The sequence below is a fragment of the Micropterus salmoides genome, unplaced genomic scaffold (genome assembly GCF_014851395.1).
Source record: "Micropterus salmoides isolate LMB-PRFRI ecotype aquatic unplaced genomic scaffold, ASM1485139v1 Ms_hic_scaffold_11, whole genome shotgun sequence".
Lineage (NCBI taxonomy): Eukaryota > Metazoa > Chordata > Actinopteri > Centrarchiformes > Centrarchidae > Micropterus > Micropterus salmoides.
The window spans coordinates 23132415-23145742 of record NW_024040152.1 but is presented as its reverse complement, the minus strand read 5'-3'; the positions used below and the strand labels follow the sequence as shown (position 1 = coordinate 23145742).

The window sequence follows — 13328 nt, the reverse complement described above, 5'->3', positions numbered from 1 at the left end:
GTACCACCTATGTCTAATATGTAAATCACTTTATATTGATAATTGTTCAGTGACTCAGTACTGTGCTGCCCTTTCTCCACCAAGTGATATGACCCAGCTGTATTTCTAGGCCACTGGGAGTTTTATGTTTGACCTTTTGGGGTTGCTGTAGCTAGTCAGTGCGGAGTGCTGAAGCAGCAAATTGCAGAGCAAGCCAGTGAAGTTAGCAGCTCTTTTTTATTTCACACAGAACACAGGAAACCTATGTACTTTAAGTTTTGCACAATGTGTAGTTTATGTTAAGATTACATTATCGCGATGCTAACATCTTTTAGCATATTATTAGAGAAACCCGGAGAAACCTTATTTTAATCCATCCAAATACTCAAGCGTAGTGCTGAATTTCAATGTCTACCATTGGGTCAAATAATAATCTCAAGAGTAGCCTACTACCACTGTGGAACAAGCTAATCCAAATGTGTTAGTGTTGTTGTAATAACACATAAATGACCTCTAGCATTAAATATATATATATATATATATATATATATATATATATATATATATATATATATATATATATATAATATATATATATATATGTGTGTGTGTGTGTATATATATATATATATAAACGTATACACAATAACATTTTGCTAAGTGCCTCAGAGCAAATTTATACTCACGTTTCCATTGCAATGAGATTATAACTGTTTCATCCAGTACTGGCTATGCAGAGCTAGTGTAACTGCAAGCATGATGAGAAAGGACAACTGGGTATTTTCTCATTCTCACATGCACGAGCCAGGCTATTAAACTCATATCAGCAGAGGCTCACGGGATTAGCATATCTGGGTGAGATAAAGAAGCAGACGATGGTTACTTAACTTTGACTTACTGTCCCCCATCTGCCTCTTTCTATCTTTTTCTCCTGCTGTCTGACTGTCTTTGTCATTCCTGCTTTCTATATAAGTGGATGGGTTTTTATTTTTACCCATGCTCATTCTTTCTCATTTTATGACTAATTGTCTTAGTATCTGTCTTTCTCTCTGTTTCTCTGTACTGCTCTGTTTCTCTCTTGTTTTTCGTCCCTCACTCTCCCCCCCTTGCGTTTGGCAGATGATGATATCAATGGAAGCACATCCGTGTGACAATAAATTTCTTATCATATTGCATCCACCATGAGGCTGGGGATTATCTATTTGTGCAATAAACTGGCCTGTCTCTCAATGCACACCACTGACACTGCAAATCAAGGACATCTACCAAAAAGTAAATTTACAAAGTCCACCTGCACACAGAGACACACACACACACTCACAAAAACATAGGCACAACAGAGGACACATATACTGTAAATACATAGCATTACTCACACTAATACACATGTCCAACACACACAGACACAGGGATAAACAAAGTTTATACCCAATGCTTAAGAAATGTCACGGGTATGTATATGAGATAGAGAGCCGTGACATTCTATTCCCATTTTTGGAATTTTGGATTATCCAGATAAGGATGAGATGGAAAAACGTTGCATGGTGTCTACACAGCATATCAGCATGGTTTAAATGGGATATTTCTTAGTCTCATAGTTTCCATGCATGTGTAAAATACCAATTGCTTTTCTGAGGTTAAAATACTGCATTTTCAATCCAATGGAGCACTGCAATATGGTTTATTCTGTATACAACTTGTATTTCAGTGAATTACAAATAAAATTATAAATATAAAATATGACAGTTTGCAATGAAATACACACATTAATACACATTTTACACTGGTTATCATCATCCCCATCATGCATTTATTCAGTATCATGTGACACTTTGCTACAACCTATTACTTAAGTTAGACAAAAATCTATGTTGGAAAAACTCTAAACTCTCTTTAGTGAACTTAACAGAATAGTGATCACTGGTGGCTGCAGAACACACTTCTGTAGAACAATGTTGAGCAGTTACTCACGCCTGATTGGGTATAGAAGTATTAGCAACAAAACATACTTTGTGAAGTATCAAAAGGAAAAGTACACATAATGCAGAGTGGCTACTGTGAGCATAATACTATTATATTATTGGATCATTATTATTGATGTGAATATGTAAGCTCTACTTAATGTTAATTTTAACTACTTCATGTACTTTTGGTAGTTTAATCTGTAACAATGGATCATATTTTATAAAGTTAGCGTATGTAAAACCTTAAATTTAAAAATTAACCAGTAACTTAAATATAGTGAAAAGTATAACATTTCTCTCTTAAATGTAGCATGTAGTATAAAATAGCACGACATGGAAATACTTAAAGGCTAAATTCAGCACATTTCATGTGGATGTCCAGTCAGTGTTGATGGTAAATGCAGTCCATTGAGGCAATAAATTCCTTAGTGTATGTTATATTGACAGAGAGAGCGGAGTTCGCCAAGTAGTTCTTCCTGCATCCAGCACCATCATTTTACATGCCAGTGACGTAGTTGGTGGAGCAGAAGAACTACAAACTACTTCAGCTTGGATTTCTAGCTTCTTCCCCTGGGTAGCCAGGGGGTGAGCTCTGTACGCCGCTCTCTTCGCTTGTATTGCAAACTAGCTACATTTCAAACAGCAAAAATGGTATTCCAAAAAGGGTTGAGCGAGTACTCAGTGGAAATGAGTATCCAGTAGAGATAATGTACATTTTAGGAGCACAAGTATCATCAGAGAAAATGTGTCAATATCTGTTTTCTAATAAACTATAGAAAATGTTATCTTACTATTGTAATCAAAAACTCTAAAGCTCAATTCTGAGGCTGTTCTGTAAATAGTTTTCTAATAAATATAGCAACTCCTGATCAACCCATTCCAATTTTAGGCCTAAATAAAAACTTCTGGTTAGCCCCCACCAACGAATACAGATCATTTATTTTGTTGAACAGATACAGATACAGATAGTGGAGTACTTTCTCATCCCATTCTAAAATATGAGTTCAGAATGTATTATGGACATGGATACTTTTTACAATGGTTTGGCTGACTCGGATATTCAGCCATATTTATTCGAGCCAGAGAGGAAATGCAGCGGCGAAAGGCCAAGGCTGACACTGCAGTCGCAGCCATACAATAGGGCATGGCTGGTGGGGGCCCTCCAAAACCTTGGCCACCGAGTGCAAACACCAGAGGCCAGATATCCATTGAGTGAGTATTTTTGTCACCTAATGCTATGTTTTGCCTAATGTTATAGGCTAGTGTGGTACTCCCAAAGGGCTGGATGATGCTGGACTAATGTTGTAATACTGAGGGAGTCAAGAGAAACTGTGAAGCTGTGATGCAACTCAGCTAGCATTAGCTTTGTTGTTATATGGAAGTGTGTGTGTATGTGTTGCTGCTGCATGTAAATATGCTTGATAGTTATGCCCTGACGGTAACAATATAGTTACATGTGAAAAAGAAATCGTCAAATTCAGGAATTAATTTGCTTAGGAATGCTGGGTTACTTTGATTAGCAGCCAGCAGCTAGCTTGCTCAGAGATGCAGGCCTGCTGGGTGGGTGTGGGCAAATATAGTATTGCTTCAATTGACTACATTTACCATCTACACTGACTGGCCATCCACATATCCACAGTACCAGTACCTCAACATTGTACTTAGTTACTTTCCAACACTGCCGCCTTCAAGTGATGGAGTGTGTCCATCTTTATAATGTTTAGCCTGTGTGTCATTTAGTGTTCAATTAGATTACGTCCATCATAGCTTAATAAAATATTAGTATTTGAAAGCCTAAGTCAGTGTAGACCTAACCTTCCCTGATTGCCTGATATGAGCAGACTTTGTTCTGTATTAGAGCTAGACATTACCAATCACCAATGATAATGAAATCCACCCACATCACATTCCACAATTTCACCTCTTGAACAACCAGAATAACTGTGATCCATGGACATGAATGTTCCATTTGAATCAATGACAGTTCAAAATGTCACATCCATACATAATCATAAGATTGACCCAGGACTGATGGTTAAGAAACCAACTGCACTGAAACATATGAATCTCCATTCTGGAGTAAGTTAGTGTTTTCATTTGTCAGAGCCTAATGGTGCTATTAGGCAGCTCATTGGCATTTGCTGCCCCACAGAATGAATTCATGCATATGGCTATTCATTCCCAAAGGGAACACATGTGTACGGGCACCCACACAAACATAGATATAGGCAGTCAGTAATACATTTGGCTGTACTCTGTAGACATAATGATAATTTATTCAGTTTACTGTCACCTGTCAGTGTAATTGAGATTTGCTTGCCACTGACCACCCATACTGTCTGTCTGACTGAGTCCCAAGGGTAAAAACAGTGATTGTGGATGCAGCTAGATACAGTAATTCAAATAGATAGCTACTTATTAAAAATGGTATACATGTTCAATACATGCATACAAGAATAGGTTTCCAGGCATACATTAATGACTGTGGATTGTGGAATGACACTATAATTTCAGTGGATGGCTGCAGAGAAAAATGCATGCATACAAACATGATTACATTAACAAAAAATGTCCATACACACCTATGTACACATGTAGAGAAAGAATAATAGCTAGAATTTTAATAATTCAGCACAGTGACACAAATATACATTGACAGATGTTATGCAAATGAATAAACAACACTTCCCGTCTCTGTCAGATCTAGGCTAGACATGTAAACATGGCAACTTCCATGGCAACAAGGGGAAGTTATTGTTGTGGAATCTGAAATGATCTACAGTAATTTCACCAATGATGTAATTCCCAGTGGAGTGTAGTAAATGGAAAGCATTGCATTAAGGTCACATAGTGGTGGAGCCCATTCTTTAAGTTGATTTGCAAATACCTTTAATAACAGATAAATATGCTTGAAAATATGTGTAGCTCCATTCGTTTCACCACCAGTACTATTACTGTGCAACTGACCTGTAGAGCAAACCTGTCTTGTTTTACTTCCTTTCTTGGCCCCTCTCCTCTTACTTCTGTCCAATTTCAAGAACCCTTTTTTTCTCTCACTTTCTCCTCTATTTCTTATTTTCCCATCACCCCTTCTCTCTCCCTTCTCTAATTTAGCTCAATGACGGATCCCCACCTGCCTCTGATAATAAGATACTCCCACCGGCCTTCGAGACTCATTCCCCCAGCATCCATCACCCCCCGAGTCACATTACTGCCCTTTACAAGCACCAGGATGTTTTTCTCCTTAATTGTAGCCGTATACATACCTCACCCCCCAGTAATAATAAATGGCCTTGTCCTCCATTATGGCCATTAGGGAACTCACACTGAGAGTAGCATGCCGCCCACAGTGAGGAGGGCTTGTTTGGCGTCGGGTGTTGTAGCCAAGGAGTGGAAGAATGTCCCTGCATTCTGGAAACACGTTAGGTCATTCAATACCTTGACTAAGAGGGTGCTGCAAAGATGTGTTCTCTCTCTTTCAGTTCATCTCTTGCTTTGTTTCTTCCTCACTGTTCTAGGCAAATACCAGGTTGGAGAGGAGAAGAGCAAAGGAAAGACTCACCCTCCATGGAGTGAGCAACATTATACTGTATGTCTGCAACCAGATGTCTCAGACGGCGAGCCAGTTTCTATCCAATAATATAATAGTACCAACTCTGGTCAGGAGATGGCAGTATGTTCCCATCATATAGCAAACGCCATGCCTTATACTGTAATAGAAAAGCAGGGATGCTTCACAAAAACATTAGATTAGATGCACAGCAGGGCTTGAATGAAAAGGTAGAGGTTGAATGACTGACTATCTGAAAGCCTATGCGCTTCAATGTTCTGGCATTTAGCCTATACGGTGTTGGGACTCTGATAATACAAACATTTTGAGATGTCAAAAAAATTAAGAAATTACAGAAAACCTGACAGTTTGATTTTATGTGGTGATGTTGCATTTTACATTTTAGACTTTTTTCTCCATAACTCATTGTGCATTAAGCCAACAATTGAAAATGTTTTTGAAGAGCTGAGCACACAGCAGCACCCTGCTATCTCTAATTGTTAGACCTTTAATAAATTAATAGACCTGACATATTTTTTAGTTTTGCTGTTTTCTTCCTTTGCACATGTAGTGGATGGAAATTTATGAATGAGGCCACTGTGAGAAGAGCAGCAACAGTAGATGTCTGTGGTGTCTTCATTCTCCCACTGAAATCAACTCTGTTGTTGTGATGCTGAAAACGAATGATGTCATCCTCTCCTGTGAAGAGCAAACAGGTGCAGGCTTGGATGTAGAGTCGCTGCATATTATGTTGCACTTACTGTTTATTGATAACACTTCTGTCAGATAAAATCCAATTCCAAGGTGTCTTTATGTGGAGGCGGTAATTAACCATAATTTTGTTAATAATCAGTAGCCTGGAGGAATCTCTTATCCAGCATATTTTAGCTTAGATGATCAATCTTTGTTTTTTTTAGTGACCCTAGAAGCACATTGAAATATTGAATTGCACTGGATTCATCACATCAATATTAGTAACTACTTTTCTTCCTGTGGTTCCTGGGTATTGTTTTGCGAATATTCTTTTGCAAGGTTTTTCTTTATCATCTTACAAAATATGGATTCTTTTCAAAAGCTGACTTTTATGCAAAAAGACTCAACTCCAACTCACAGTACTTGATATTGTGTCCTTGTCCCTTTTTCTCTTAAACAACACCCACAATCTCTATATAGATTGATTTCATGTGTTACACTGAGACATTTCATCTCTTTTTCAGCAGTCTGCTGTCATGTCTGCCGCTGCATGTCCCTGATACCAACAGACCCATTTACAGATGGCAACACAAGAAACAGACAAGGAAATCATTACGGACAGATTCATAAATATCGGCTGCTCTGTTTCTTTTAATGGTCAGGAGTCAGAAGTTTAAGATATGGGAGTCCTGGAGCTAAAAGACTCAAGGATAGATCAATGTCAGTCGTCAGGGGGAATGAAAGCCAGTCTGGTGGAAAAAGGGGAAAGAAGGAAGGAGCTTCAGGCACTGAAAAGTCATATCATAGAGTCGTCAGGGTGGGCTGTGGTGGTTTCAAATCATGAATTCTTTAATGTACTAAGTCCAAATGGTCCCCTGTGCCCCTGCAGTGCCTTGCCTGGCAGTCTGAAAATAATTGAGGACTTGAGCTATAGAGCAAAGGGAGGGGTGAGTAAAGAGAGGGAGTTAGGATGCGGGACAGAGAGAAGAAGGAAGAGGGAGAATGAGAGAGTGAATAAATGACAGAAAGAGAGAGATGGAGACTCTGCTTTTTACAAAAATTACCTTACCTTTACACTTACACAGCTCTCTTGTGACTCAGGGGCCGTCATTTGTTCGGTCCTCCTGCCCCTGTATCACTCATACTGATGATGAAGCTTTGGTGGAAGGTGGAAGGTAATCTAGTGGCATTTCAGGGAATGGACCTCAGAGGAATACTTCTTTCATCTGAGGTCATTAATCGTAACGTCCAATCACCTCACTCATAGATCAATAGCACAGTCCTGTGCTAAAAATGAAGGCATGAAAAGTGGTGCTGAAGTATAATACATGTGGTATTTGTTCCCCCTCAGCAAGTTTACAGCTGGTTGAGTCAGTGAGTTGGTGCTGTGTGGCCTTTCAGATCATAATGAATGAGCTGATCTAGAGGTTTGTTTGCTTAGGCTGTGATTAAGGACTCAAAACTGCTTGCATGTCAACTTTTGATAAATCTAAATTGAAAATTGTTTGTGTGTGAAGTAGTTTCCTTTTTACTTTTAGCAAAAGACTGTTTTCAGTGTCCCTGAAAAGCGTGTAATGCCGTTTGTTTAATAATGAAAACTGCTGCAAGGCTGCTGCAGTAAAACTGGGGTTTTAAAACCAAGGTTAAAAACATTGCTCTGGGCAGCAATTCTCGATCAGCGCTGTTTGGGAACCTTCATAATTGCCTTTCCTGGTTTCTCAGTTCAGTGGCCACTAACTCTCTTAGCAGGTTGGGTGTTCATTAGAAGTCCTCATTCAGTAGTTAGAAGGGATATGAGTTTTCAGCCAGCCCATTAAAGGCCAAATGTCACCAATTTAACTGTGTGCAAGGCTCATAAAAGAAGTCATGCATGCTATTGATGTTCAGTACCTTTCCATTCTTCATAACGAGCTGCCTGCACAGAACTGCATTGTGTAGAATGGATATCTCTGACTTTAAATGGAGGAATAATGAGCATGTCTATACCATTACAATTGTGTTTCTGTCTGCTCTAGATAGATAATTATTTTAACTCTTGTTTGTCGGATGAGCTCTGACTTGGTTAGGAAAGATATTGCACCAATTTATATTTTTTTAAGGTATAAATATCCATTATCCGGGGTAGCAGCATAACGCTTTGTGCTGTATAGAACAATTATTGATTTGAGTGTTTATTGTGTATATCTAGAACATTTATTTCTTTATAATAACATTATCAGAAATGTTTTCACTGTTCGCTGTTAACTACTTGATACTGTAATAATGTTTGGGTCCAGGGTTGCAAAGTTCTGCAAAATCATAACGAAATGATTCTACTGCCATGCTAGCGGCTCTGTTAGCTAAATGCTAACATCAGCATGCTAATGCTAAGATGGTATAATGCCCACCACCAATTAGAAATTAAACAGAAAGTACAGCTGGAGCTGATGGGAATATTATTAGTTTTGCAGGTATTTAGTCATAAACCAAAGTATTAGACATTTTAAACTGATGACGGTGCTAGAGGAAAAGTTAGGTATGTATCACAATTCCTGAGGGGAATATGAATGTTTGTGCTAAATTCCAGAGCATTTCATCCTGTAGTTGTTCAGATATTTACTCAAATCCACAAACATTAGCCTCATGATGATACTAGAGGAAAAGTCACATGATCACAAAGTCTTAAGGATACATGTTCAGGGAACTATGAATTCCCTTATTTTTCTCTCTCTTTTTTTTGCCAATCAATTTTGTAGATGTTTAGATATTTCGCTGGATAAATGAAAACTTTTACCTTCTGGTGGCGCTAGAGAAAACATCAGGGTATCCCCAGTGCGAAATGTACAAAATTTCAAATGTACTTTTTAAGATATTTCAGTCTGGACCAAAGCAGTGGGCTGACTGACTGACCGACATGCTAGACGCATGTCAAATGACGTTGATTTTGTCTTTGGTTTTAAGTCTTCCAATCTGCTGCGATAGTGTAGAGCATATTACAACATCAACCCAAATGCACTTGTGTTCAACATGAGGGAACAAATAACCCACATCAGCAGGCGTCTCAACATACCCACGAGGGGAGAAAGAAAGAAAGGGATTGGGTTATTCCAAAGATGAATGTGCCTTGCAGCTTTTGGGCACACAACACAAAACCAGCGAAAGGGAACATCGGCATCATTTGATGAGGCATTCCAAATGTCTCGAGGGGACTGAATTGCCAAGGGCTAAATGACAAATATATGTTGTTGGTGGTAGAGCGTGATTCTGCTGGCTGCCCTGAGGTGCTCTTTGGCTGGCAGCCCTATTTCATTTGTCCTTGAAGATGTTGGCTGAAAATGTTGTCATCTGCTTGGGTTGTCTTTTGTGCCTAGTTTGTGTGTGTACAGTACCTAGCCTAAATCTCTCTTCTCTTGGTCTTGGACTTGTGAGTCTCACTTTCCTGCTATCTTTGGCTCGACTCGCCTTTGTTTGGGTTTCCATTGTAGAAATGTTGTACCTGTACCTGCTTCCAGGTACTTTTCTTCATATCACCTCACTTTCGTCGAGGTTCCAAGCAAGCTGAGGGATACTAAAATGTAACGTGAAAACACAGCAGAATGCTGGTTGGTCAAAGAGAATATTCACTATTCACTGCATCATCATTGCTGCACCAGACAGAGGCCAGCAACAGAAAGTTTTATATTTTACAGTTTTCGTATGGAATTTCATCACTAAATCCACTTCTGAGAAGTTTTGAGGTGAGAAATCAGCTGTGTAGATTTCAAATATTTACAGTTTCACGAGAAGTGATGGCGGAACAAAACTGTGCTTGAATATTTTCGGAGTTGAGGAGCTCCGCAAGTGGCTGTGGGGGATGCCTGTGTCAACCCGCGGGAGGAGTGTGTGAGGCCGGCCAGCCGCCCGCTTACTATCTCTGGGTACTATCTGCAATGGAAAATGGAGCAGGGCCAAGTAGAGTCGAGTCTATCGATTTGCGCTATGGTGGCAAGGCAGCATAGATCATCAGAACACCGGCAACAGTTCAACATTTAGTCCTAATGGTAAGATGTGGAACAATGATGTTGTGTGGTAGTGGACTTGTACCATCTGCTAGGTTATGGTCGTAGTCTGAAGCGGCTTTGATTTGGATCACACTACCTTGTTTCTTACGACCCGCCCTTCTCTGCTTCTGATTAGCTAGTAGTCCTTACCTGGGAACTATGCAACTCCCTACAAAGATTTTGTACAAGATGCATCACTCTGTAGCTCAAGAGCGGAGCGTATAACACATAGGGTAATAAGAGGAGCTGCAGCAATGTGCAGTATGAGAAAAATATGGTGTTTTTTGAAAATTAAACCATGTAAACCTGTTCTGGTACAACCCCTAATTAAGATTTTGAACCTGAAAATGAGCATAATACCACCTCTTTAAATCTTCTTGTGTATGCTGTAGTTATAGAACAGAATCTGCAAAAATACAATGATATACAGTCAAAGGCCATACTATAAACTTTTTGGGGGGTGGGGGGGTTAACTCTTTTAGTCTTCAAGTTTAAGGGTTCTACAGATATCCAATGAAATTCTTATGAAACAGTTTTAGAATAATGTAATACAGCTGCCTACACACATAAAACCTACCATTTTTATAAACTGCACCTTCTATACTGTGCAAGACATTGTTCCCATTTCAAAGTTTAATAATTCAAAAAGACTCACACTTGGAAAATGCACAGAAATGAATAATTCTACATCAGGAGACTTACGTACGCCTTTCTTTTCTTTATCTATATGCCTGAATTATTGATATAAGTCTCAGAGAATTTCTTCTCTGTGCACAAAGTGGATTATCTATGCATATGCCTAAAGACAAAACAACATTGTAAAAACCTCCATCACAGAGTGAAAGTGAGAGAGATGAAGTTTGAATATTTACAGTCAGTTAATGACGTTTCCATTCTGTGGGGCTGTCAGAAATAACAAAGCCTTGCATTTACCCTCTGCATCTGCTTAAGTCTCTTTTCCTCCTCCCTGTGCCCCAAGTGGCTCAGAAATCCTACTTTATAGCAGAGAGGTGTCAGAATTTTAAACAGGCCCCGTCTTTATCCCCTGCTTCCCTGAGCTCTTTCCCTTTAATTCCTGGAAGACTAGGCCGCGGTCGCCTTTTAACCCTCACCTGCTCCTCTGCTAGAATAATGTTGGCTTCTCTCTTCTCTGTTCTGTGGGGGAGTAGGGGGTGGGGGATGATGGAGAGAGGGGGAAAGGGGAGGTATGAGGGAGAGGAGAGTGTTCCAGACAGAAGAGAGAGATAGGGTTAAGGTGGGCGAGAAAGGGTGGGAGGTGTGTGTATGTGTGTGTGTTTGTGTGAGGTGGGGAGTGTCTGCAAGAGACAGCAAGTAAAAAAAAAAAGGAAAGGAAAAATGGAAAATACTGGCGGAGGTAGAGAAAGGAGGCATGGACAGACAGTAAAGGCTGGAGTTATATTATTCTCTGGTGGGACGCTGACTAGCCATTTATCATGCCTCAGTGTGAAAAAATAAAGAGGGAAGAAGGGACGGTAGAGGTTTTTTTTTTTCATCTCGTCAGACAAACCTGATGACAAAGCACTATCCACAAACAAGGTAACTTCCCCATTGTGAAATTGGAACAACTCTATACAAAGCCAAAATAAGGGGCGATGATTGGCCTACATTTGGGGGGAAATAGATGTTTCCCTTTGTCCTCACAACAGTAGGTGCACTTGGTTGTATGAGGGAGTGATATGAACCTGGATTATTTAGTATTTACCATCTAAATATCCATTCATACAATATCGTGTTTAAATTTAAACACATTTTACATAATCTTCACTCAATCAAACAAAACCTCTTCTGTTCAGCAATCCAATCATGTCAAGATTTATTCTGATCTCGACACGTGTTGAGAAGGAATATTAATATTAATAATAATATGATATAAATATTATTATACCTGATACATTTTCCAAAACACAAGACATTTAAACTTAGCTTTGCCGAGAATGTGCTTGGCACTAAAAGGAATACATTTGCTAGAAGTTTCCAAATGAATTGTCTATAAATGACATTCTGCTGTATGAGTAATTGCCTGCAATTCACTCCCCTTTGAGTAAATCTCATGTGTGAAGTCAACGCTGTTAATTAGACCTGTTTTTATGTTCAGGGAACCAGCTGAGCCTGCCTCCTTCTCTTTCTCTCCCTCTCTCGCTCTCTTTCTCTCTCTAGCATTTGTACTTAATTACTGAGGGACTGCTGTCTGCACCAGCGAGGCATAACAAAGAGATGTAATGCCATTAGCAACTACCAAAAAAAAAAAAAGAAAAGAAAGGAGAGAAATTTAATCATTTCTCTTATTCTCATGTCTTAAGAGAGTAGAGTGGTTAAGATACACTTTGTAACTAGTGATATTTCCCTGTGTCTCGTATTAGGACTGATCATTACATTACCTTAAAATGGTTTAGTCTGATTGATGTACTTTATGTATTAAATGTGTATAGTTTATAGTTTACAGCTATAAATCTTTGGCATACTATTTTTTCAGAGGTTTGAAGATAAAATCAATCAAAGAAACATGTGTCAATGTGTTAATGATATGTTGATGTTGATACAGTGGTCTGTCTACAACAAAGTTCTCTTAGCTGCAAATAATGTGTGGCAATATTTTCATATAAGATTAGATGTTGCTAACTGAGAGGAAGACGTGTACATGTGGACAATGATGTTCACAAAAGGATGTGGTTGGTTTCAGTTATAACATAGATGACAATATCTAGCACTGAGAAAACACCCTTCTTTCTGACATTAAGTATGATTAGTGAAAGTAATGTTTTAATTATAATGATGTAATGTGCAAAGCAGAGAGACTGACGTTATGCGCACAATGACACATACTGGGTGTTGAAAATTGGATTTACACCGCAGCGGTTGGTTCCATTTGTTGTTCAAAAAGCAGTGAGCAATAGTGCGGATATTGAGTGGCAAGATAAAGTGCGCACCCGCACATACACCCTCTATGCACACGCACACTCCCACATACACACAAGCTGAGAGGAAGTTTTACAGGTTTTGACACTTTTGATTGCGTTTGACACAGCAGAAGTCCACAGGACATGTAACGTGGAATTTATCCATTGATTACAGGCCCCTGTCCCAGGTTTTTATATCAAGTGA

At 39.1% G+C, this 13328-nt stretch overlaps 1 long non-coding RNA gene across 1 annotated transcript; it reads left to right on the top strand.

Annotated features, from left to right (window-relative positions):
• Positions 1–3066: 3066 nt before the first annotated feature.
• On the top strand, positions 3067–5866 carry LOC119896868. Its single transcript, XR_005443299.1, has 2 exons — positions 3067–3155; positions 5462–5866. It is a non-coding gene; the product is annotated as an uncharacterized LOC119896868 (long non-coding RNA).
• Positions 5867–13328: the final 7462 nt, after the last annotated feature.